Source organism: Oryctolagus cuniculus, chromosome 21 (genome assembly GCF_051225735.1).
Source record: "Oryctolagus cuniculus isolate XC-2025 breed Fujian yellow rabbit chromosome 21, ASM5122573v1, whole genome shotgun sequence".
Taxonomy (NCBI): Eukaryota; Metazoa; Chordata; class Mammalia; order Lagomorpha; family Leporidae; genus Oryctolagus; species Oryctolagus cuniculus.
Window position 1 is genome coordinate 2,625,517 of NC_142887.1, and position 27,040 is coordinate 2,652,556.

A 27,040-nucleotide genomic window follows, 5' to 3' on the forward strand; every position below is an offset into this window, starting at 1 on the left:
GAAAAATAGCTTTTAATTGTCTACAGAATAGCTTACTGAGATTATTGTTGAGATTGTACTGAATCTATTGCTGAAACTTGGAAGAATTTATGTCTTAATAATATATCATTTGATCAATAAAAAGACATATATATACACAAATTGATTTAAATTTTCTTGTCTTTCAATAAATTTTCAAAAAATTTCCACACACATCTATATAAATTTGATGAATTGATGCTTCAATAATTCTATTATTTTTATTCTCAATTATTCTTTTTTATTCTCACTTCTTTCTCTTATTATGTCTTGTTATTTTTGGTTTATTGTAAATTTTTGTGTTATTTGAAATTCAAATTGTCCATGTCTGGTATATATAGTATTATTTTACTTTCTATATTGCCAGTTAAGTTGGTTTCCTGTAATTTCCATCAAGTCTCATCATATATGAAATAATGGGATGTATTTCTGTCTGAATTTCCAAAATAACGTCAGTGGATTGTCAGAAAAATGAATTTTTTTAACTTTTATTTAATGAATATAAATTTCCAAAGCACGACTTATGGATTACAATGGCTTCCCCCACATACCGTCCCTCCCACCCACAACCCTCCCCTTTCCCACTCCCTCTCCCCTTCCATTCACATCAAGATTCATTTTCGATTATCTTAATATACAGAAGATCAGCTTAGAAAAATGAATTTTAATGATTTAGTGAAAGAACATGAAGTGCCCATGACTGCCACTTCACCAAATCCTCTTGCTTTCCTATTCTATGTGTCACAGCTGCTAGAGGGGATGCTAACCTGCCTTTTCTGCCTGCTGTGGATGGCATGCATGCACTTGGTATGAGACAGTCATGGTATCCCTTCTTTTTGTTGAATTCTCCCTGAAGTGGATTAAGGGTTTCATCTCATTGGACACAATTCAGACATATCTAGAATGGTTGGTCTGAAATTTTGTTGGTGTATACTGATTTGTGAAAGCCACATGGGAGTTCAGTTTAAATGCAGGTGCGGTCTCCTTTCAGATATTCAAAAACAAAAATATAATATTGTGTTCAAATATCACAACTATAGAGAAAACATGTCCAGAAATAAAGAATTTAAACCTCTTATTGAGTAGCATGATCATGCAGAACAGGCAGTTTTTCCTTTTAAAAGATTTATTCATTTATTTGAAAGTCAGCATTACACAGAGAGAGAAGGAGAGGCAGAGAGAAAGAGAGGTCATTTGTTCATTTGGTTCACTCCCCCAATTGGTTGCAATGGCCAGAGCTGTGTGATCTAAAGCCAGGAGCCAGGAGCTTCCTCCAGGTCTTCCCATGTGAGTGCAGGAGCCCAAGGACTTGGGCCATCTTCTATGCTTTCCCAAGCCATAACAAAGTGCTGGATCAAAAGCGGAGTAGCTGGGACTCAAACCAGTGCCCATATGGAATGCTGGCATGGCAGACAGTGGCTTTACCTACTACACTACTGTGCCAGCCCCAGAACAAGCATGTATAACACAGCAAGTTAGAATATTGGATTTTGAAAATATGAATTCACATTAGGATATGCTTTATATTGTAGGAGTTTATGGATAGAGGTTATGGGCAAATACAAGACTTGTGTAGGTAAGTTTTACATAGATACTTAGGCATGAAGACAAATTTTTCATTACCTACACAATCATATTATTGAAAAATAAAAATAGAGATAAAGGATGGAAAAAGAAAGCAGAGGAGTCATATGTGATTTTTTTTCAGGGCCCATATAAATAGTGACACTTTGGTAAGGGATTTTTCATGAGATTGTTTTAAGGAAAGAAATTTTTCTGAAAAGGAAACTCAAATGTAGCACACACTTATTTTCTATGATATTTATGTTTAAGCAAAGTGCTTATGCATGTATTACTTTCTTGTAAATTCAAAATTATCGGACAGTTCATCTGGAAAAACAACAGGAGAAAGTAAAAAAATTGATTTAGAGTTCATTTTTCTTTTACAATGTAGACTGATTGACAAAATATTTTTAAAATAAATGTAACCCTTGATATTGCTGTGCCAATCCAAAATGAGAAGCCAGGAGCTTCTTTCCAGGTCTTCTATGCTTTCCCAGGCCATGGCAGGAGCTGGATATGAAGTGGAGCAGCTGGGACTCAAATCAGCATCTATATAGGAAGCTGGCACTGCAGGCAGTGGCTTTATCTGGTATGCCACAGCACCGACCCAAACACATTTTTCAAGAGAGGAAATTGAAATGGCCAACAGACATATGAAGAAAAGATTTCTATATTAAAATTGAATTTAAGGATCATTTAGAATAACTCCGTTTATTTATATTTGATTTTGTTTTTTTTTTTTTCTGCCCAATTTCATAACTATCTATATGCATTTTGGAAGATTAATGCTTTTTTTTGAATGGTTAATAGTGAATTAATCGATTTATTCATCATATTTAGAGCTTAAAATGCAGAAGGTGAGGATTATTTTCCCTCCCATTTTCTTTTTTTTTTTTTTTGCTTTCAAACTTTTATTTAATGAATATAAATTTCCAAAGTACAACTTATGGATTACAATGGTTTCCCCCCCCCATAACGTCCCTCCAACCTGCAACCCTCCCCTTATCCATTCCCTCTCCCTTTCCATTCACATCAAGATTCATTTTCAATTCTCTTTATATACAGAAGATGAGTTTAGCATACATTAAGTAAAGATTTCAACAGTTTGCTGCCACACAGAAACATAAAGTGAAAAATACTGTTTGAGTACTAGTTATAGCAGATTAATGCTTTTTTTAAAAGATTCATTTATTTATTTCAAATTCAGAGCCTCATAGAGAGAAAAGGAGAGGCAGAGACAAGTCTTCCATCTGCTGATTCACTCCTCAGTTGGCTGCATTGGATGGAGCTGTGCTGATCTGAAGCCAGGAGCCAGAAGCTTCTTCCAGGTCTTCCCATGCAGGTGCAGTGGCCCAAGGACTTGGGCCATCTTCCGCTGCTTTCCCAGGCCATACTAGAGAGCAGCCAGAAGTAGAGCAGCCAGCCGGTGCCGTGGCTCAATAGGCTAATCCTCTGCCTTGCGGCGCCAGCACACCAGATTCTAGTCCCAGTCAGGGCACTGGATTCTGTCCCGGTTGCCCCTCTTCCAGGCCAGCTCTCTGCTGTGGCCCGGGAGTGCAGAGGAGGATGGCCCAAGTCCTTGGGCCCTGCACCCCATGGGAGACCAGGAGAAGCACCTGGCTCCTGCCTTCGGATCAGCGCGGTGCACCAGCTGCAGCGTGCTGGCCGTGGCGGCCATTGGAGGCTGAACCAATGGCAAAAGGAAGACCTTTCTCTCTCTCTCTCTCTCTCTCTCTCTCTCTTTCACTGTGCACTCTGTCAAAAAAAAAAAGTAGAGCAACCAGGACTCAAACTGGACCTGTATGAGATGCCAGCACCACAGGTGACAGCTTTACCAGCTACACCACAATTCTGGCCCCAGATTAATACTTATTTTTAGGGGCATTGCAAATGGGATATTTTTAACATTTGAATCCCAACTGTTCATTTTGATATAAAGAAATTTCTTACAATAGTTCATATACTAATTTTGTATGTTTCTCCCTGTATCCATCTACAATCACCAACAGTTAAGATATTGCACTTTTTAATATTTATTTATGTATTTATTTGAAAGGCAGGGTTAGAGAGAATGAGAGACAGAGGGAGAAATCTTCCATCTGCTGGTTCAGTTCCCAAATGGCTGCAATAACTGGGGGCTGAGTAAAGCTGAAACAAAGAGCCAGGAGCTTCTTCTGGGTCCCCATCGGTGCAGTGGCCAAAACATTTGGGCCATCCTCCATTGCCTTTCTCGGTGCATTAGCAGGGTGCTGTATTGGAAGTGGGGCAGCCAGGATTGAACTATCACCCATATGAGATGCCAATACTGCAGGCCATGGCTTTAACCCACTGTGCCACAGTGCTGGACCCAATACTGCACTTTCAAATGCTAACATTAAAATTTTGAACACCACATTTGAGTGATTCAGTCTGAGATCCAATAGAAGCAGTGGGGAACCACCAAATTGCTCTGAACATTTTGTGCTCAAATGCCTGTTCCTGTAATTGATATTATACAACTCTCCTTATAGAGAGCTAGTCTGAAGTTCATGGCCTTAGAGCACATTGGTAACTTAAATTTATTTAAAGATAATGATCGATGCTCTTGCAGAAAATTCTCTGAAATGCTGACCAGAAGAGGCCCACAACCACACAGTGGGGGAGTCTGTGCACAGTCATGGTGGTTTTTGATAGAAGTTTAGAACTTTGACAGGACAGGAGCTGGCATGTAGCATAGTGGGATAAGCCACAACCTGTGATGCTGAGATAAGCTACAACCTGTGATGCTGGTTCAAGTCCTGGCTGCTCCACTTCCAATCCAGCTCCCTAGAAATGTAGCTGGGAAAGCAGTGGCAGATAACAAAGTACCTGGGACCTTGTGATCCATGGGGGAGACCTGGATAAATCTCTTGGTTCCTGGATTGAGTATAACCTAGCCCTGGCCATTGCAGACATTTGGGGAGTGACCTGGAAAATGAAAGTGCTCTCTTTTTCTCCCTGTCTCCCCCATCTCTTTTTTAAAAAGATGTATGTATGTATGTATGTATGTAATTATTTGAAAGGCAGAGTTAGAGAGAGAGATGGACAGAGAGAAGTCCTCCATCGGCTGGTTCACTGCCTGAATGAACACAGCAGTCAGAGATGAGCCTGTCCAAAGCCAGGAGCCAGGAACTCCCTCTAGGTGCAGGGGTACAAGCACCTGGGCCATCCTCTGCTGCCTTCTCAGACACACAGTCAGGGAGCTGGATCAGAAGTGGAGCAGTTGGGATTCAAACCATTGCCCATATGGGATGCTGGCACTGCAGTCAGAAGCTTAACATGCTATGCCACAATAAGTTTTATTGTAGTTGAGTCCCTTCAGGTCTTTGTAGATATTGGATATTAACCCTTTATCAATTATATAGAGTACAACTATATTCTTCCGTTCTGTACGTTCACTTTGCTGCTGAGTGTTTTCTTTGCAACACAGAAGCTTCTTTGCTTTTGCCTCTTTCTTCTTTCATTGCCTGTGCTTCTGGGGTCTTTTCCAAGACATCTTTGCCTATGCCACTGTTTTGCAGAGTTTCCCCAATGGTTTCCTCTAGTAATTTGATAATATCAGGTCATAGATGTAGATCCTTGATCAATTATGAGTTGATTTTGTATAGGGTGCTAACACGGGTCTTATTTCATACTTCTGAATGTAGAGGTCCAATTTCTCCAGCACCATTTGTTAAAGAGATAGTCCTTTCTTCAGAGATTGATTTTTAGTTCATTGGTTGATTGTGGGTGCATGGATTAACTTCTGTGGTTTATATTTTGTTTCTTTGGTGTACATGTCTATTTTTGTGCCACTTCTAGGCTGTTTTGTTTATAACTGCCCTGGCCCTGTAGTAATTCTTGAAATCTAGTATTGTGATGATTCTGACTTTATTTTCCTTGTTTAAAGTTGCTTCAGCTAGTTGGGGTCTCTAGTGTTTCCATACAAATCTGAGAACAATGTCCTTGGTATTTTTACTGGGATTTCATTGAATCTATAAATTGCTTTGGATAGTTTGAACATTTTTATGATATTAATTCTTCCAATCCACAAACATGGAAGATTTTTCCATTTTCTTGTGTGTTCTTCTGGTTTTTTTTTCTTTAATGTTTTATAATTTCCATTGTGGAGATCTTTCACATCTTTAGTTAAATTTTTTCCAAGATATTTAATTTTTGGGTAAACATGTTTATAGCATCAACTTCCCAAGTGTTTCAAGGATTATTTTTTGATACAATATTAAAATTATAAAAGGCATTGTTAAATACCCATCCCAGATAATAATTCCTGTCAAATCATGTGGAAGTAGATATAATTATAGATGTGAATTTTAATTACAAACATAGATATTGATGAATCCCTCAAAATTCACTATGGTGTTTTTGTTTAAATTTTAAGTCATTCCTGAATATAAACTCATGAGTATCATAAAATTTGTGGCAGTGAAGAGTGTTCATAACTTACATTCCTACTTTCTCTGAATTCTGAATGATTTAAAGCTAGACATGGAAGGAAATGTGAGCTTTATAGCCCACAGAGTTGTTAGTCTTGGTGCTTAGCAAAAAAGACTCCCTTCTGTTGCCCCAGTACCTTGTATCCTTACCTAGTCACTTGCAGTGCACAGATTATGTTCTAAATTTACAGTATAAATGAGGGCAGACAAGAACGCATGTTCATTTGTAGGCATCCTAAAAACATCCTAAACAACACAAGGAAGTATGGTAGCTCATTTACTGCTTCCCATATCTCCAATCATGTAAGTCATTAAGAAATCCCATATAGAAGAACAACTGAGGAGGGGTCAGGAGCAATGTTCTAATATTTAGGCATTTTTCTTTGTGGAGTGGGCTGAATCCTTGTCAGTCTAAATTCAAACACTCTGCCCCCCCCCCAAAAAAAACAAGAAGGCTAGAAAAGTGATCATACCCAAATTTCTTCTTTTAATTGTAGAGAATCACTTGTGTGGGGCCAGCATTGTGGCATAGCAGGTAAAGCTGTTGCCTGCAGTACTGGCATCCCACATGGGTGGTGGTTTGAGACCTGGCTGCTCCCCTTCCAATCCATCTCTCTGCTATGGCCTGGGAAAGCAGTAGAAAATGGTCCAAGTCCTTGGGCCTGTGCACCCACATGGGAGACCTGGAAGAAGCTCCTGGATCCTGGCTTCAGATCAGTGCAGCTCCCACTGTTGCAGCCATTTGGGGAGTGAACCAGCATATAGAAGACCTCTCTCTGACCACTTCTGCCTCTGCCTCTCTGTAACTCTGACTTTCAAATAAATAAATATTAAAAAAGAGAATTTCTTGTGCCAACTACAGTCACCATATTAAATACTGATAAGAATGTGAAAATTTTGAATTTGAGCAAGGAATTCCTCTCATGTGACATGGGTATGAATCTATTGTAAGAACAATATGTATGAGTACATGTTTATAGAATATTCCTGCAGTTGTTTTAGAGTTCTGTGGACTTCAATTTTGTAAAACGATGCCAAATTATTTTTACTTGTTTTCTCAAGAGATATATCAATTATTTTTCTTTGAAGTGAAGAGACAGCTTTGCACAGTGGCAGTATCATAGCCAATGAGGTTTATCCGAGGTGTGATTATTGTTAATTGAAGTCAAGAAACAAATTGTAAATGGTTGGAAGCAATTAATTCTGGTAGGTGGTAGTTTGCAATAACCAGTAAGGATGAATGAAAATACTTATATATAGATAATGTTACAACTTTAAAATGCAAATGAAGTAAAAATGCATTTCAAAATGAACATTTTATAAATAGTTCAAAAATGAACATTATAAATTCTCTCCTTAAAATGTATTTCACTTTATAAACTCTCACTTCTTATTCTCAAGACATTAAACTGTGACATGCTTTTATTGGGAAGCAAAGAAAAATGTTCCACTTCACAATATTGAAAACATACAATTTTAAGTTTTGTTAAACAGTTTGTAATAGTTGTACTTAAATTTTTAGGCATAAATATATTTTCTTCATGATGCACTATGATAGATATATTATTTTAAAGGTAGTGGAATATCTGGGGTAAGTGATCTAACAGATTTGTTTTCATTAGAGCAAGCAACTTGCCCCTGTGTATCTAAACTTAGACTGAGTTTCATATCACAACATAATTTACCTTCTGTGCAGGAAAAGTAAAGGATGTTAGATTTCAAATCACAAAATAAGACAGTCCAATTTACTTCTGGTTCTCAGTGATATATTTAGTGTGGTTTATAACACCATGCATTCATGAAAGCTAGATGTTTATTCAAAAGTTCACATTTGTACCTTTTTTTTTTCTTTAGCTTTATAGGTCTAAAATTTCCCTAAAGGACAAGTTTTTTTTAAATACATGTTCATATGTGTTTTCTGCTGTAATCAATTTCTAAAGTGTATACACTGACAAGAAGAACTGCACAAAGTGCAGTCATCAAACAAGGTATATCTCCTGAGAGGGGCTCCAGGCAGCTCAGCCAGTGCTACTGTTTGTGTTTCCCACACCGCAGGAGCCCTCAGGGGGATGCTAGTGGGCTGGCTGTCAGGACCATGGGGTGGTGTGCAGTCCCCACCTGCAGCTTCTTTGAACCCTGGGTCATCAGCTTTCCAATCTCTGTGTGGTGAGGGAGAACTTGAACTTCCTGTATGACCCGATTTCCTTGAGTGAGGCAGCATATCTCAAGCAGGCCTCTCGGCGTAGGGGTCTGGGTCAGTTTTCTTGTTGCTAATCGTGCAGCAGCACAGGCTCGGTGTGTGAGAAGGAAGTGGTATTATTGACCTCACGGTTTTGGTGCAGGGTCTAGGGGCAGCATCCGGTGATGATCTTCTTGCTGGTAGAGTCCTGGGGTGGCACAGAGACCAGCGAACAGACAGAAGGGGTGCAGAGGGGGCCAATCCAAAGTGGTCTATGTTGCAGTCCCCTAGGGATAAGGCATTAATCCATGATCACATGAATGGATTTATCCTGATCACTTCCTGCAGGGCCTCACCTGTTCTCACTGCTGAATTTCTCATCACTGGATTAATCGTGCCCATGAGTTTCAGAGGGGATAAACCATGTTTAATACAGAGCATGCAGGCTTGCAGGAGATCCCTAAATTTCCAGGTCTCCCCCCACCTAGTTTTGAGATTTAGCCCTTCTGCCCCTCATGTGGAAGAAGGCACCCTTTCTTAGGGCTTTCAAGGAAAGAAGGAAGGGACTTCAAGCTTTTTTTTCCTACTAGGATCACCTATTATTTTCATTGCTTGCAACCTCATCAGATTTTCTGAATCACAAACATGCATATTGCCTATTACCAAGAAAATCTTACAAGTTGTCATGTGACATGCTAGAAAGGACCCGTGTGTGTTAAATGTCCTTATGTACTTCTGGTGTCATGTCAGGGATTTTGTGCTTCAAAATGTTCCCAAGGTCATATGTTTATATTTGTTTTTGACAGGCAGAGTTAGACAGTGAGAGACAGAGAGAAAGGTCTTCCTTCCATTGGTTCACCCCCCAAATGGCTGCTATGGCTGGCGTGCTGCACTGATCCAAAGCCAGGAGCCAGGTGCTTCCTCCTGGTCTCCCATGCAGGTGCAGGGCCCAAGCACTTGGGCCATCCTCCTGCCTTCCTGGGCAGCAGCAGAGAGCTGGACTGGAAGAGGAGCAACTGGGAATAGAACTTGGGGCCCCAACCGGGACTAGAATCCAGGGTACTGGCGCTGCAGGCAGAGGATCAGCCAAGTGAGTCATGGTGCCAGCCTATGTACTTTTTTTAAGCAGTTCATAGTGAACAACATTTTCATTATTTTCAGTTCAGGAGAGCCAAAGTGTTATCTTGTAGTTTTTTTTTTTTTTTTTTAGAATAAGCTAAGAAAAATACTGTAGTACTTATAATATACAAATGAACTAAACTATTAGATATAAATTAAATGTTATATTTTTATGAAGATAAATGCCTAGTAATAAAAGCAAATTTTAAGTTTATTGATTTATAGAATTTCTCTTTTGGAAGGGAACCTTCAATATGAGCCAGTTTCATTCAAATTATAGTACTTTTTCACTTTTAAGCAATCTCTGGTGTTATTAAGATTTCTTCACTAAACTTACACATTAATAGAATTATCTTAAAATACATTATTAATTACTTAAATACATTAATATAACACATCGGAAAACAAGTCTTACTACCTGCTATTGATTATAGTTATCAGAAGTATTAAGATGTTGTCACAAATTTGAAACAAAAAATTGTTTTGTCTCTGAAGTGATTTTTCAGGAATAATGAATAATGGAAATCTATAAGAGATGTTTGGATAACATTTGCCTCATGGACAATTCATAAAAATATAATTATTTATCTCTATTTGTAGGTTTAATTTTGAAGTTATCATTTTTATGGCGATTGTGATAATACAAATGACCACAAACCAAATAATAAAATAATTGAAATTCCTATACTTTGAGAAAATGGATAGCTTCTCTGTTAATGTACCAAGCATAATTTTTCTATACTAATTTATTAGAAACATTTCAAAAATATTTCTTTCAATTTGGGGAGAGGTAAAGTAATGAAAAAAATCAAAATTTCTGAAAATTAAAGTATTTGCATTTAATTTGTTCATTTTCTGCCTCATCACCAATGTAGTTCTTTAATTGGATAGAAAAAAAGTAGATTCAGAATCTACATTTGTTGACCACTAATAACAGAGTAGGGCAGTGAAGCATCATTAGTCCAATGAAACTTACAGGATTTCAGTGGTGGGGAAATCAGGACTTTCTGAATTTTGTTAGGTAAATGTGTTCTCATTTTATGTGGAGCTGTCCACTTTTGGTATTTTTATTTTAATATATATTTTAAAGTTTCAGCAGAACTCAGCACTAGGAGTGTCTACCTTATTTTTTTGGGAAAAATCTGACTAATTTTTAAGAATGGGGCATCAATATTATTTCATTTTCTCAGTTTTGAATATAGTGTGTCATTCTGTGAAAACCACTTGCCAGTGTGCTTTTTGTTTAGTTTGGTTTTTAAGTGCAAACTTGAAAGTTTTACTTTTAAAAAGTGACCTTTATGTTTTTCCATATGATTGACAGAGCTTTTACCTAGTTATCTTCATTGTATGACAATAAATCTATCCAATAAAGATTAACAAATGCATTAAAAGTACAAATAATCACTATGGTATGCTTGCTGGTTTTATTTATGATGATGTATTGATCATCTCTGTCAGGTACTGTGATAGATATGTCTATTGGAAAATATAATTTCATTTCCCAAAAAGGCAAGCAAGTTAAAACCCTTCTGCAATTATGAAGTCATCCTCTGATAACTTACTGATTCATTTCTTGCTGTCAAAATCAAGAAACCAATTATCTGTTTGACTTGGAGATATTAGGTCCCTGTGGTACTATGAAGAAAATTATTTAGTGCCTTTCAGCTAGTGAAATGATGATTGGTGGGTCTGTTTGTTGAACAAACAAGGGGGGAGGGGAAGAGCACACATTAGCTATAAGGTTGTAGCTATCTCAGTGGAGGTAATCATTTCAGTCTTTGGAATTAATTCTAGAATTTAATGATAACTTTAAGTTTGTGTAAAAAGTGGTTAGTAAAAAAATTATTTACCTTATTATATAAACATAAGACTATGTTTTAAAACCTTCTTTCCCAGCCAAGATACTCATTTTAATGCAAAATGGGAAAATATTCAATACAGTGTCTCCTTTTGGAGGCTTTCTACAAGTGAAAGCAGATTTGTGGGGGATGATTGGGTTTTGAGCAACTTCCTTGCTTCCAAGACAAAACCCACATTGCCTTCGTCTGTCCCTAAAGTGCCAGACCCAAGCTACTTTTAAGAAGCTACTGTACTCCACCTGCCTTGGATGAAGCAAGCAGCCCCTTTGCTACCAGAATTCCCCAGAAACAGCATGGGCATTTTCCATGGTAGAGAGCAGCCCTTGTGAATTCTGCAACTGCAGGAGCTCTGGAGCTCTACTTGCTTGCTCTGTACAATATAGAGAAATTCTCATGGCCTCATATGGCTAGTAACCAGTAGCATCTCATACAGAATTCCAGAGTACCAGAACTAAAGAGGCCTCTTCTGAAACTCTTGGCACGTGGTGCTGGAAGGCAGGACAGTGCATCATTTTTGTATGCCTTGTAGGCACAAAGGAAAGTTCTCTCCAATATCTGAAGCTCTAGGATTGCTGCTGCTGGTGTTATAAACCCTGGAATAACACTCATCGGTGGGAGTTATACAGTCCTATCTTTGCATGCTTCAGGCTGGAATTCAATCCCTGGAATAATTGGCAGTCAACCTGAGAGACCTGGATAAGGACCCCACTGTATCCTGTATCTCCAGGGCTGTCACTCTGTGTACTGTATTTCAGAGAGTCATGTAAATACACCTAGACCCTAGGGAATGGAACCTATAAGCATTACAGTGCTCCAGACCCAGACCTGCTGATACACAACCCTCAGCATAAACTGTATTCACCCTGTAGGACTCAGGGAATGTCTCCTTAACATTTCCCAGACTTGGGACTTGAACTCATGATGCTAAATTTCTGGATATTAGTCAAGCTAACATATCAGGACCTGGGGAATATCTTATCCACATAGTATAGTAAAAAGGCCATAAATTTTGCTGCCACAAGCACCAGAAATATTCATATTTGCCTGGTAGAAAAGGGTAGCATGACCAGAAATGTGGATACAGACATCACAAACCCCAGTATGACTGACAACTCTAGGGACTAAGAACCTATGGAAGCTCATGCCACTTCAAAGTCATACTGTAACATCCACAAAAGGCTGAAGAACAGAAACCTGTGGCACATGTAGACAATGCTGACACTGATTACTAATGAAGAAATCAAGTCTCAAAAACTTCAAAAGATTGAAATCATACCATGTACCTACCTTCTCAGACTGAAATCAATCAAACTAGACATCAATAATAATAAAAAAAGGGCACTGGAAAGTTCACAGGTACATGAAAATTAAACAACATGATGACCAATGTATCATTTTAAAAAATTAAAAAGAGGTCAGAAAATTTCTTAAATGAATATGAAAACACAACATATCAAAGCATAGAACACAGCAAAAGCAGTATTAAGAGGAAATTTTATAATGACAAGTGTTTACACTTAAATTTGAAAGATCTTAAATAAATGGTCTAATGCTGCATCTCAAAAACCCAGAAAAAGTGGCCAGCACTGTGGTGCAGTGGTTTAACACCCTGGCCTGAAGTGCTGGCATCCCATATGGGCACTGGTTGGAGACCCAGCTGCTCCACTTTCTATCCAGCTCTTCTTCTTCTTCTTCTTCTTCTTCTTCTTCTTCTGGACAGGCAGAGTTAGACAGTGAGAGAGAGAGAGACAGAGACAGTTATAGACAGTGAGAGAGAGACAGAAAGGTCTTCCTTCTGTTGGTTCACTCCCCTATTGGCTGCCACAACTGGCACTGTGCCAATCTGAAGCCAGGAGCCAGGTGCTTCCTCCTGGTCTCCCATGCAGGTTCAGGGACCCAAGCACTTGGGTCATCCTCCATTACCCTCCCAGGCCACAGCAGAGAGCTGGACTGGAAGAGGAGCAACTTGGGCTAGTACCCGGTGCCCCAACCGGGACTAGAACCTGAGGTGCCAGCACTGCAGGTGGAGGATTAGCCAAGTGAGCCATGGTGCTGGCCTCTATCCAGCTCTTTGCTATGGCCTGAGAAAGCAGTAGAAGATGGCCCAAGTCCTTGGTAACCTGCACCTATGTGGGAGACCTGGAAGAAGCTCCTGGCTTCAGATCGGCACAGCACTGGTCGTTATGGCCAACTGGGGAGTGAACCAGTGAATGGAAGACCTCTCTCTCTGCCTCTTCTCTCTGACTTTCAAAAAAAAAATTTCTGACTTTCAAAAAAAATATAAATCTTTAAAAAAAACACAGAAAAAGAAAAACAAGCCATAGGCAAAAATTAGCAGGGCACAAGAAAAAGTAAATGTAAGAACAGTCATAAATGAAATTGAAACTAAACGAATATTAGAGATATAAAACAAATAGCTGGTTCTTTAAGAAGATAAAGAAAATAGAAAAGCCTTTATCCAGAGTAACAAAAGAAAGAAGAAAAAACCTCAATAAATAAAATTTGAGAAGAAAAGTAGACGTTACAATTGATACTACAGAATATGATGGGTCATAAAAAGCTGCTATGAACTGTGTGTTAACAAATTAAAAGCCCCAAATAAATTCCTGAATATGTGTAACATATTAAGATTAAACAAGGAAGATATAGAAAATATAAGTAGGCCATAGGAAGAAATATTACTGAAGTAGTAATTAATAAAAGTTTCCCAACAAAGAAAACCCTAAATTCTATAAAACATTTAAGAAGGAATAACTCAAATACTCTTCAAATTATTGCAAAATATTTTAGAGTATACAAAACTGTAAGGGGCCAGCACTGTGGCAGAAGCAGGTAAAGCCCCGGCCTGAATGCCAGCATCCCACGTGGGTGCCAATTTGAAAATTTGGAGCCTGGCAGCTCCACTTCAGATCCAGCTCTCTTCTAATGGCCTTGGAAAGCAGTAGAAGATGGCCCAAGTCCTTGGACCCCTGCACCCATGAGGAAAACCCAGAAGAAGCTCCTGGCTCCTGTCTTAGGATTGGCTCATCCCTGGCCTTTGCAGCCATTTGGGAAGTAAACCAATGGATGAAAGACTCTTTTTCTCTTGCTCACTCTTGCTTTTGCTGTTTCTCTTACCCCTCCTCCACGTCTGTGTAACTGCCTTTCAAGTAAATAAATATTTTTTTAAAAAGAAAACTATAAAATACTTTTCAGAAAGCTGGCATTACCAATACCAAAACCAAAGACACAACACAAAAAATAAAACTACAGACCAGTATGCTTCATGAACATAAATGCAGAAGTTTTCAACAAAACATTAGTAAACCAAATCCAAAGCTACACCAGTGATTATACATAACAGTAAGTTTGGTTTCATCTAAAGATGCAAGGGTGAGTCAACATTTGAAAATCAAAAACCTCATAAATCACATCAACAGAATGAGGGAAAAATCATGTAAGCATTTTAACAGACACAGAAAGCAGTTGATAAAATCGAATATCTCTATAATAAAAAAAAAATCCTCTACAAATTAGATTAAAAAGAACACATCTCAAAATTATAAAGCCTTTATGAGACAGACCAACAGCTACTTTTATACTGAAAAGTATAAAGCAGAAATCACTCTTTTCAAATATGGAATAGTAGAAAAATGTCCATTTTTCACCATTCTTATTCAGTATATTGTTGGAAGTACTCGCAAGAACATTTTGGGAGGGAAAATAAATAAGGTAATTAAAATTTCAAAGTAGTAATTCAAAATAGCCATATTTGGGACCAGCTCTGTGGCATCATGGGTAAAGCCACCGCCTGCAGCATGAGTATCCCATATGGTCACCAGTTGGATTCTTGGATACTCCACTCATGATCCACCTCTCTACTGATGCACCTGGGAAAGCAGCAGAGGACGGACCAAGTGCTTGGGCCCCTGAACCTATGTGGGAGACTTGGATAAATCTCTAGCTCCTGGCTTCAGACTGACCCAGGCCTGGTTGTTGCAGCCATTTGGGGAGTGAACAAATAGATGGAATATTTCTCTTTCTATGCCTTGCCCTCTCTGTAATTGCCTTTCAAATAAACTTTTAAAATTAACATTTGCAAATTTCATGATGTTGTACCTGGATGAAAACCAAGCACTACAGCAAAAACCTGTTACAATTCATAAATCAGTTCAGTGAAATCAGTTACAAAGGGAGCAAACCAAAACAGCAGGATTTTTATGTACCAACAATGATCTCAATGAAAGAGACATCGGTTTGAAATCCCATTCACAATATCACAAACACAATCCAATATTTAGGAATAAATTTAACCAAAGAAATGAAAGATCTCTACAATAAAATTTATAAAATATTGATGAAAGAAATCATCAAGGACATAAAAATGTGAAGATATTTCTTGCTCATGGATTGTAAGATTATCATTAAGAATCTATAGTATCTTAAGTATGCATTCAGTGTAATCCCTGTCAATATACCAATGACATTCTTTATAGAAGTAGAAAAACAATCCAAAAATATGTATGAAAAAAATACCCAGAATAGCAAAGTAAACTTGAGCAAAAAAGCAAAAACAAAAACATGCTAGACAGACACAGAAAGACTAATACCACAGGTTCTCCTTTTTATGTGGGAGCTAAAATCACCAAAAAGAAATGCCTGTATCAATTTTGATGAAAATACAATGTTTTCTCAAACTTTGTTTAAAATCTTTGTCAAACAAACTGATATGAATTATGTACTACTGTATATTTTTTAAATAACACTTGAAGATATTACATAGATTAGTCCTTCCTTGTTTCATTTCTCGTATGGGTATTCATTTTCTAGTCTGTCTGTGTCCTTTAAAATTGTTTCCTATTTGTGTCTTCTTTGTACATAGCAATTCTGTTGATTAGATGGATAGATATGTCTCATTTAAAATAATTTTTAATTTTTTTCTATTAATTTGAAAGGCAGAGTTACAGAGAGAGAGAGAAAGAGGAGAGAGAGAGAGAGAGAGAGAGAGAGAGAATCTTCCATCTACTGCTTCAATCTCCAAATGGCTACAACAACTAAACTAGGCCAGGCCAGAGCCAGCCAGAAACCAGGAACTTCTTCTGGTCTCCCACATGGGTTCAGGGGTCCAAGAACATGGGGCATCTTCCACAGCTTTCCCAGGCTGTTAACAGGGAGCTGGATCAGAAATGGAGATACCAGGACTCAAACTGGTACCCATTTGGAATGCTGGCTCTGTAGGCAGTAGCTTTACATGCTATGCCATAATGCCAAGCCCTATATTGATCTTGTACCTAGCAATCTGTGTCATTTCATTTTTCAATAAAGGTCGAGGCATCATAGTACCTGATTCAAAGCATATTACAAAGTTTCAGTAATAACATAAAATTGTCAAATAGACCAATGGAAGAAAATAAAATGTCCAGAAATCACTTCATGTGCATTCAGGCAACTGATTTTTGACCAAAGTTCCATAGAATGTACATTTAAAAAGGGGTAGTCTTTTCAATAAACAGTTCTTCAAAACTAAAGTGTGTGTGTGTGTGTGGTATTAACCTCTCATTATATATAAAATCTACTCAAGGTGGATCAAAAACCTAAATTTAAGATTTTAATCTCTGGCTCTGAACTTTCTGAAAGAAAATATAGGGGGAAACTCTCCAAGATATTTGTGTAACATGATGACTTCTTGGATAAGACCCCCAAAACACTGACAAATGTAGAACTAGACAAATGAATTTATATCAAACTCAGAAGCTTCTGCACAGCAAAAGAAGCAATCAGGGAGTTAAGAGAAGTCTGAAAAATTGGGAGAAAATATTTGCAAGCTCCAACAAAGGGTTAATATGAGAGTACATATGTAACTCAAAAATCAATCCAGTTTAAAAATGAGCAAAGAGGGGCTGGCACTGTGGCACAGCAGGTTAACGCCCTGGCCTGAAGTGCCGGCATCCTATATGGATGCCAGTTCGAGACCCAGCTGCTCCATTTCCAATCCAGCTCTCTTCTATTAGCTGGGAAAGCAGTGGAAGATGACCCAAGTCCTTGGGCCCCTGCACACGTGTGAGAGACCTAGAGGAAGCTCCTGGCTCCTGGCTTTGGATTGGCACAGCTCCAGCCATTGTGGCCAATTGGGGAGTGAACCATTGGATGGAGGACCTCTCTCTCTCTCTGACTCCCTGCCTCTCCTCTCTCTGTGTAACTCAGACTTTCAAATAAATAAATACATATTTAAAAAATGAGCAAAGGACCTGAATAGACAGTTCTTAAAAGTGTAAATGCAAATGATCAATACACACACTCACACATACACACATATATATGCTCAATAATGTTAGCTATCAGGGAAGTGCAAATTAATATCACTTCACCCTTATCACAATGATTATTATCAAAAAGGAGAGAGCATTAATATGCTGGTGAGGATATAGAAAAAGTAGAATTTTATACACTGTTATCAGGAGTGTACTTTATACAGTCACTATTGAAAACAATATTGAGATGTCCTAGAAATCTAGAAATAGAATTTCCATATGATCCAATGATACCAACACTGAGTATTATCCAAAATATTTAAACTCATTGTATCAAAGAGATTCTGCTCCACCATGTTTATAGCAGAACTGTTTACAATAACGAAAATATGGAATCAACCAAATATGCTTAATAAGATGAATGGATAAAGAAAATGGGATATATATTCACAATGAACTATTCAACTATAAAAAGAATGAAGTCCTGTCATTTGTAGTAAAATAGATGCTACAAATAGAGAACATAACATTGAGTGAAATAAGCCAGACTCAGAGACACAAAAACTGCTTGTTCTCCTTTGCATGTGGAAGTTAATATTAAAAGAAAAACTTATTCTGAACACAGAATGTTAATTGACAGACTCTGGGCTGGGTGGAAGAGATAAAAGAAATTTGGATTAAAAAGTTTAGAACTATAGCTGTGGTTCATTAATTGTGATAAGTATATAAGTATAATGATATGAGATATTATTAGGGGATAAGGGGCCAGAGGTATGGGGAAATTTGTAATGTACCACAAAAATCTTGAGGGAAAGATGTCTATATCTGGAAATATTCTATTAGAACCTTTAAAAATAAAAGATAAAGTTAAAATTCCATAAAGTCCATAAAAAGTAAAAAAAAAAAACTTGAAAATGATGAATTATCAAATGAGTCTAAGATATTTCTAAAAATATGTGTAAAATATGGTAGCCAGGAACATTTGTAGTATTGTGATGGAGTTGGGGACCTCATAATAACAACCAAGATGGCCATGGGATTCTACTGCTAAGATTGACTTGCACTAGGATGTTAATATACAGGTATTAGTATTAACTACAATTTATAAAACAGATGAAAAAGCATGCAGATGATATGAAATAAATAAATGATGATAACTTTGAAAGATGTGAGCAATTTTGTAAGAGCAGTATAGAGTGACCAACAGATATAAATGAAATTGCTGAAAACTAAATAATTACAATATATTAAGAAGGAATATAAATCAAAAATTTTCACAAAATTTAGAAATCCACATCAAAAACCATTATAACCATGAAGGAAAAGTGTCAGTAACTTGAATTAAACTATTGACACTTTCAGAAATCAAAGATAAATGTCATAGTTCTGGAAAAATTCATAATTGCCATCAAATATGATACTTGGAAAGGGAGAATGACCAAATTTGCCAAAGAAGTCTCTGAAAAATTGTATACATGAAAATTGTCAGAAAAACTTATGCAATTTTGTGGCCAATGAAAGTTTCTTTAAAAACAAAACACAATCCTGTTGGAATAAGATTGAAGTTGGCAAACTCAAAAGGCTTCCATAGCGTTGGCAACTCATGACTAGAGCCTAGGGAGATTACTGATGCCATAAACAAGAGTGTCAAATTGTTAAGTCAACAACAAGAGTCACTGTGTACTTACTTCTCATGTGGGATCTGTCCTTAATGTGTTATTCAATGTGAAGTAATGCTATAACTGGTACTGAAACAATATTTTACACTTTGCGTTTCTGTGTGGGTGCAAACAGATGAAATCTTTACTTAATATATACTAAATCGATCTTCTGTATATAAAGATAATTGAAAATGAATCTTGGCTGGTGCCATGGCTCAATAGGCTAATCCTCTGCCTTGTGGCGCCAGCACACCAGGTTCTTGTCTCGGGCAGGGCGCCAGATTCTGTCCCAGTTGCCCCTATTCCAGGCCAGCTCTCTGCTATGGCCCAGGAGTGCAGTGGAGGATGGCCCAAATGCTTGGGCCCTGCACCCCGTGGGAGACCAGGAGAAGCAACTGGCTCCTGCCTTCGGATCAGCCCAGTGTGCCAGCCACAGTGCGCCAGCTGCGGCAGCCATTGGAGGCTGAACCAATGGCAAAAGGAAGACCTTTTCTCTGTCTCTCTCTCTCACTGTCCACTCTGTCTGTCAAAAAAATCAATTTCTGTTTTCAATTGATCGTAATGATAGGACTAAGAACCAAAGGGATCACATAAACAAGAATAGTGTCTGCAAATACTAGCTGATAGAATCAAAAAGGGAGAGAATGATCCAACATGGGAAGTGAGATACACAGCAGACCCATAGAATGGCAGATGTCCTAAACAGCACTCTGGCCTCAGAATCAGCCCTTAAGGCATGCGGATCCGGCTGAAATGCCCATGAGAGTATTTCAGGCATGGAAAGCCAAGACACTCTGGGGGAAAAAAAAAAAACCTAAATGAAAGATCTTCACGAGTGAGATCCCAGCAGAAAGAATGGGTCATCAAAGAAGGAGGTACCTTTCTCTGAAGGGAGGAGAGAACTTCCACTTTGACTATGACCTTATCTAAATATGATCAGAGTTGGTGAACTCAAAAGGCTTCCATAGCCTTGGCAGCTCATGACAAGAGCCTAGGGTGATTACTGATGCCATAAACAAGAGTGTCAATTTGTTAAGTCAACAGCAGGAGGCACTGTGCACTTACTCCTCATGTAGGATCTCTGTCCTTAGTGTGCTGTACATTGAGATTTAATGCTATAACTAGTACTCATACAGTATTTTTCACTTTATGTTTCTGTGTGGGAGCGAACTGTTGAAATCTTTACTTAATGTATGCTAAACTGATCTTCTGTATATAAAGAGAATTGAAAATGAATCTTGATGTGAATGGAAGGGGAGAGGGAGTGGATAAGGGGAGGGTTGTGGGTTGGAGGGACGTTATGGTGGGAAGCCATTGTAATCCATATTCTGTACTTTGAAAATTTATATTCATTAAATAAAAGTTAAAAAACATTCAAAAAAAAAGAAAGGAAATGAATCTTGATGTGAACAGAATGGGAGAGGGAGCAGGAAATGGGAGGGGTGCAAGTGGGAGGGAAATTATGGGGGGGGGGAAGCCATTGTAATCCATAAACTGTACTTTGGAAATTTATATTTACTAAATAAAAGTTTAAAAAAAAATACAACCAAGATGGCCTCAAGTTCACAGTGGTTAGATTAGCTTTAAATGGGATACCAAGGATACATGTAGGTGATATAAGCTCAAACACACACACAAAAAATAAATACATAAAAAGAGGATCCAGGTGTTATGAAATAAAATAAACTGGCCAATGCCAGGGCTCACTAGGCTAATCCTCCGCCTCGCGGCACCAGCACACCAGGTTCTAGTACCGGTCTGGGTGCCGGATTCTGTCCCAGTTGCCCCTCTTCCAGGCCAGCTCTCTGCTGTGGCCAGGGAGTGCAAGTGGAGGATGGCCCAAGTGCTTGGGCCCTGCACCCCATGGGAGACCAGGATAAGTACCTGGCTCCTGCCATCGGATCAGTGCGGTGCACCAGCTGCAGCGCGCCAGCCATGGTGGCCATTGGAGGGTGAACCAACGGCAAAGGAAGACCTTTCTGTCTCTCTCTCTCCCACTGTCCACTCTACCTGTCAAAAAAAAAAAAAAAAAAAAAAGAAAGAAAGAAAGAAAATACACTGTGACCAGGGTAAGTAACAATTATTTTCTAGAAGTAGTAGCAGAATGACAAGCAAATATGAGGGAAATTACTGGAAATGATAACAATTACCTTAAAAAAGGAAAATGAAATTATTTTCACAAAATGTAAATCAAATGAAGATCATACACTTATCAGAGAAATCTTTAAAATAGATGGATTTTAACTCATTCTATTGAAACTTTCATATATTAATGGGAAGTTTAGAATTTCATGAAATATAGAAAAGAACCTGAAAGGAGCCTAAAAAAGTACCTGAAAAGAGTGACTATCATGTGGGTCTAAAATGTCTCTGAAAACATGTGTGCATGACGGTTGCTAGCACAACTTATAGAATTTTGATGGAGTTCATGACCTCATAATGAACACTTAACCAACATGGCCATGAATTCACAGTGGCAGGTCTGGAATACACTGGGATATTAAAGAAAAATACAGGTGATGGTAATCTTAAAGACAGTAATAAAAACATGTTGGATTTTTATGAAATAAAGTGATTACTGTGAGTAGAAATGAGCAATTCAGTAGGAGCCATAATAGACAGGCAATGAGATAATGGGAAAGCTAGTGAAAAGTAGACTATTATAATACATTAAAAAAGAAATATTTTTTAAAAAACAATAAAATTATAAGTCAAAGATTGTGCTGCTTATTAGAATTAGCTCAAAATATGTTAACTTTTAAATCTAGTGAAATTTAAAGTTCCGTAACAATCAAGAAATGTACTAAGTATATTACCTGGTACTTGTGAATGACTACATTGGACAAAGATAGCCCTGAAAAATTTTGTATATGAACTTCATCAGAACAACTTATAGAACTCTGAGGAAGCTGATGACTCAGCTTCACAGTGTAAGTACTGCCTTCAGTTAAGATACTAAAGATGCTCATAAGTGATATGCCTAAATTCAAAGAAAAGAAAGTTTAAAAGTGATACACACCTTACAATATAAAATATATTGTCATTACTGTGAAAAGAAATCAGTAGTTTGGTCAGAACAATAATAAAATGACAGAGATAAAAGGGAAATTGCTGAGAAGTAGATCATTATAATTAGATTTAAAAAACAACCTTTTCTGTAAATGTAAATTAAAGATGGTATCAATTAAGGAAATCTGAAAATTTGCCAGTATTTGTAACTAGTCTTTCACAGCTTTTTTTTTTTTAAAGATTCATTTATTTACTTGAAAGAGTTACACAGAGAAAGAAGGAGAGTCAGAGAGAGAGAGAGAGAGAGAGAGAGGTCTTCCATCCACTGGTTAACTCCCCATTTGGCCACAATGGCCAGAGTTGCGCCAATCCAAAATGAGGAGCCAGGAACTTCTTTTGGGTTTCCCATGTGGGCCATCTTCTACTGCTTTCACAGGCCATAGCAGAGAGCCGGATTGGAGGAGGAGTAGCCTGGACTGGAACCTGCAGCCATATGGGATGCTGGCACTGCAGGTGGTGGCTTTACCCACTATACCACAGCGCCGGCCCCTGCCACAGCTATTAAAGCCCAAAGATGGGGCTTGGCAGTGAGGTCTTCAGCAGAGAACTCCAGACACATGAACCTTTCCTTGGCTGTGTTGGAATCGCTTTAAGGAGACATCAATGACTCTGCCAAGTATGAGATGTTTACATTTCAGAATGGAGGTGTTCAAACTTTATGCAAATACCCCGAGATTGTCCTGCAATTCAAAATGCAGCTGCTGACAGGGAGGCAAGTCCTCTGTGACTTCAGGCAGACAAAGGAGAATGGAAACACGGTGTCCATTAAGGCTCTGAAATTCTGTCAATATCAATTATTCAACAACAGTTTCTTTTTTCCTATATAATTTGGACAGTTCTCATGCCAGCTATTACTTTTGCAAACTATCAATTTTTGACCCTCCTCCTTTTCAAGTAGAGATTCTCAGAGGAGAATATTTGCATATTTAGGAATCACAAGCTCTGTTGCCAGGTGAAGTTCTGGTTACCCATAGGATGTGCAGCTTTTGCAGTAGTCTACATTTTTGAATGCATATTTATTTTTCAGCTTACAAAAGAGAAATATCAATCAAGTGTGCATGACCCAAATAGTGAGTACGTGTTCATAGCAGCAGTGAACACAGCTAAAAAATATGCACTGACATAACTCTCAGGCACCTGGGCATGGCACACATTGGTCGGGTCCCCTCAACTTGAAGTGAGAGTCCTTTGTTTCCTCGACTAGAGTCTGACTTGACTTGATTGGACCACATCCATCTCCTGCTCATGTTTTGTTCATTCTGTGATTCTAAAAGCCAGCAGGATTTGCACAGATTTCCTTGGTGCTGCTTCTTTCTCAGAACAAACACCTTCTTGCAACTAGCTTTATAGAAAATCCATCTCATATGCACTCAACAAACAGACCTCACTGGGAAGAAATCCCTTTGTCTAGGCCTACTTTTAGCAATGCAGTAAAACAACTATTTTATTTTTTTCTTTAAAGCAGCCATTTTTTTTCTTTAAAGCACATCCAGCACTGTGCTGTAGCAGATAAAGCCGCCACCTGCAATGCCAGCATCCCATATGGGTTCCGGTTCAAGTCCTGGCTGCTCCATTTCCAGTCCAGCTCTCTGCTATGGCCTGGAAAAGCAGTAGAAACTGGTTCAAGTCCTGAGCCTCTAAACCCATGTAGGAGACCTGGAAGAAGCTCCTGGATCCTGGCTTTGGATCAGCTCAGCTCTGGCCATTGCGGCCATCTGGGGAGAGAACCAGCGGATGGAAGACCTCTCTCTCTTTCTCTCTCCCTCTCTCTCTCTCTTTCCCTCTCTCTCTCTCTGCCTCTGCCTCTCTGTAACTCTGCCTTTCAAATAAGTAAATAAATCTTTCTTAAAAATACTATCAGGAACGTTCAGATACTTAGTAAAAATCTGATCGAGTTTTTAGGTTAATCAATTCTCCTTGATTTTGATTCCGTTACTTGAGCTCTGGGCAAAAACAGAGAGTAGGGAGATATTAAATCAAGTAAAGCTGTAGAAGGGCTTCTAAAGAAGAGAAAAGATTACATGGATAAAATAATCTAATGAAAATCTTCCTGATAACTATGATTTTTGTCTGACTTTAGTACCTTCTCACTGAAGTATGGACAGGGCCAAGAATAAAGCATTGATTTACTGGCCCTAGAGCCAGAGGTAATAATCTGAGGATCAAAAGAAATTAGCAATGTTTTTTCCCAACACCAAACTTTTCTATTCTTTCAAGATCACCATTTTCCAACACACACACACACATACACACACGCACACTCATAAGGCTGAAAAAGAAAAACTTCTTTATTATAAAGAAACTTTACTGTTGACATTCAGAATGTCTTTTAATTTATTCTATGGGGCTTCCCATGTCTGTTCATGAAATTTAGGGTAGAGTTGATGTTTTTCTTCACTAACAGGTAATCAAAATACACCATTGGCACATCTAATCTTAGTAAAATAATAAAAACTTTCAATAATCAAAATTATAGCTACCTTTTTTTCCCAATTCAATCCTAATGTAGGTTGACCATTTACAGGAGAAATAGGATGTGACAGGTACCTGCAGATAATCTGATTTAGTTAAGCTCTCTCTTCACTTATTATGTTAGAAAAGATGGTAATTCACTTGACTTTTGGCATCACTGACACTTTCTAGTCAGGTATATGGGTCTAAGACAATCTGTATCATCTCTCCTGTGCACATGGACCACCTCTGTTCCATGACATAAACTTAAGCAACAATTGTTCTTACAAACTCTAAGAATACAGGTCACTTAAAAAAGCCATCTCTTTGTCATTCCACTTTCAAAACATGTGGCCAATCAGTCTTGGGCATGAGTCAGATTCAAGTCCAACATGGCAGGAGTCACTATTTATGCTCCCCAGATAATCTTCTGAAAGCCCCTCTCTCCTGATCATACGAAGGGAGTTGCATCCTGACTCCTTCCCCTTGGAAGTGTGATAGGACACTTAGCACAGTAGTTAGTCTCTGTTTTTGTTTTTGTTTTTATTGATTTTCCATCAAAGTGGCTCCCAGAAAGCCCCAAATAAAGTGACTCTATGTAGAATGAAAATCAGGAGCTGATTTTAAATCAATGGTTTTGTAATACGGAGAAACAATCTAAAATAGAGTCTGCTGGGTTTGAAAATCTCTAGAACTCTGAATTGTGCTTAATGAGAATCAGGCTTTGACTTCCACAGCATTTGGGTTTGAAATTCCTCTTGAATATCAGAAATCTTAGTATTTCAACACGACCCATTTCCACGAGCATCAGAAACACACTAGCTACAACACTGTGGAATGTTTTCCCTGTAATTTGCTGTTTTAACATGTTTTTGCTTGGCATTTTCAAATTTTACTATTTCTTTTGCCATTAACTATTTCTAGGGTAGCTTTATGAATTTAAGTTTTGGTATTTGTGCAAGATTTACCTGGTAAGAAAGAATAATTTCTAAAAATTACATTTTAATAAATCTTATCAAAGTTCAGAATATGTTAGGATGAAACCATGCACAGTTTACTTTGTGGGTGATACTTTTCCTTCATACCCACAGAAAGAACTATATAAACTACACAGATTTGCATTCAGAGGGCATGTTAAAACTAAGAGGTAGAATTGACTTAAAATTCTTGGTGGAAGTCAAACCTTTATCATGTAAACATATTTTCCTGTGTAATTTCATGAAAGCTCATTTATTTATCTTGCTAATACTACAGTCCAATATAACTTTATTTCTAAATTCATTTTTACAAGCTATAGCTTTTTGCAAAGATAATAGTAGGAAAGCATTTATAAACCATTGATTTTCATAAATTGGCCCCAATCAGATGTTTAGTAGGCATAGTATTATCTCCAGTTTTTACACTCTTTAAAAAAAAAGCACTGGAAACTTTCATTTTGTTAATATTAAAAAAGGCCAATTTATTAGATTCTGTGTCCTATGGTATTTTGGTTCTAACTTCCCTCCTTGTGTGTGTATATTTGAGTGTGTGTTCATGAGTATAAAGAAATCATTATTTTTTCAGTAAATGAATTTCTGGCCTGAATGCATTTTAGTCCACTTGCTATAATTCAATTTACTTCCTTCTAAAAATAATGCCTCAGTTGCAACCATCTCCTCCTTAAAATCTTCATGCAAGCAAGTTTAGTTAATAAATACAGATTAATATAGCTGAATACCAATTCCCACCTTAAGCCCTCTTTCTTGGAATATTATCATCAGATTGGTTTATGGAGAGAAGAAAACAACAATAAGGTTGGAAGGGTTGGAGACAGTGGTAAAATAGCAATAAAAATAATTATATAAAAATGCTAAAGATATAACATCTGTTTTTTGCTTAGCCCACTGAGCTTGACAGTTCCTGATTTATGCTATAGTCCATGTTTGAACAGATATGAAAAAGGGAAAGGTAAAAGAATGTCTATGTGAGATTATTAAATAGTGCAGGAAAAATAAGAGCCGTTATTACCCTGGCAAGAAAAAGAGAAACTCAGTGAAATTTCTTTCCACAAATTTGCCTTTGTGATCTGCAAGGTGCTGTTCCTCTGCTTACATTCTGTTACTCTGGCAATGCTCTCCTGTGAAATAAAGATTATTAAAGTGCATATGATTATTTTGCTGCTGAGTGAATAAGACAAGCTGCTTCTGAAATGCCTTATCAGAGAAATTCAATTTTAGACCCAATTGTGCTTTTGCCTCCTTCTAGCTTTCTCCTCCCTCCCCTCACTTCAAATAAAGCCATCATCTCCACGGTTACTACATGATATTTTGTTACTCATTGACACCCTGAGTATTTTAAGCTTTCTTTTAATTTCATGAACCCATTTTCCCATTTTATTATAGCTTTAGTCTATTTTTCAGCTATATACTATCTGTTTGGAAATCAGAATGCAATGTGTCTT

At 37.8% G+C, this 27,040-nt stretch overlaps 2 pseudogenes; both read left to right on the forward strand.

Annotated features, from left to right (window-relative positions):
• The window catches only part of LOC149119788 (inducible T-cell costimulator-like), a 32,702-nt pseudogene extending 9,427 nt beyond the window's left edge, over positions 1-23,275 (forward strand).
• On the forward strand, positions 7,131-7,254 carry LOC149119789 (U4 spliceosomal RNA; annotated as a pseudogene).
• Positions 23,276-27,040: the final 3,765 nt, after the last annotated feature.